This window comes from Cyprinodon variegatus, unplaced genomic scaffold, assembly GCF_000732505.1.
Source record: "Cyprinodon variegatus isolate N-32 unplaced genomic scaffold, C_variegatus-1.0 Scaffold700, whole genome shotgun sequence".
Taxonomy (NCBI): Eukaryota; Metazoa; Chordata; class Actinopteri; order Cyprinodontiformes; family Cyprinodontidae; genus Cyprinodon; species Cyprinodon variegatus.
The window spans coordinates 21,406-22,091 of NW_015151153.1; the positions used below are offsets into that span (position 1 = coordinate 21,406).

Here is a 686-nt window from a genome sequence, read left to right on the forward strand (position 1 = left end):
TCCTGTGTATAAAACCTCATCGAAGAAAGAATTGAAAAAGGAAAAGTATTTCTGCATAAAGGTGGTCAGAAAATTCCTCAGCAGGGCTGAACACCACAGATGGATGGATGCACAGATGGATGGATGGATGCACAGATGGATGGATGCATGGATAGATACATGGATGGATGGATGTACCCATCCATGGATGGATGGATATGTGACACGGAGCTGTGATGGCCGAGTGGTTAAGGCGTTGGACTTGAAATCCAATGGGGTTTCCCCGCGCAGGTATGAACCCTGCTCACAGCGTTGAGCTTAATTTGAAGCTGAGGTTAATTTTAAGTATGTCTGATTCTAACGCACGGATGATGGTTGCATCGATGGATAGAGGGGTGAATGGATGGATGGATGGACCTGCTGCTATAATGGTTACAATCCCTTGCTGATCCTATCTCCACTCTTCTAGTCCAAAATCAAATGTATTTTTCTCTTTTTTTAAACTTTTGTTTTAATATGTTTAACAGTTGTTTTTTTTCTCTATTAATTTTTCTTTCTTTACTACTATAACTAATAAATATACTTATACTGTACAAGAATATTAATAAATAAAACTTAATTAATCCTGTGTATAAAACCTCATCGAAGAAAGAATTGAAAAAGGAAAAGTATTTCTGCATAAAGGTGGTCAGAAAATTCCTCAGCAG

The 686-nt window shown here is 37.9% G+C and overlaps 1 non-coding gene across 1 annotated transcript; it reads left to right on the forward strand.

The window, feature by feature from the left end:
- The first annotated feature begins 209 nt into the window (after positions 1 to 209).
- trnas-uga lies at positions 210 to 291 on the forward strand. The gene has a single exon. It is a non-coding gene; the product is annotated as a tRNA-Ser (tRNA).
- The last annotated feature ends 395 nt before the right edge of the window (positions 292 to 686 follow it).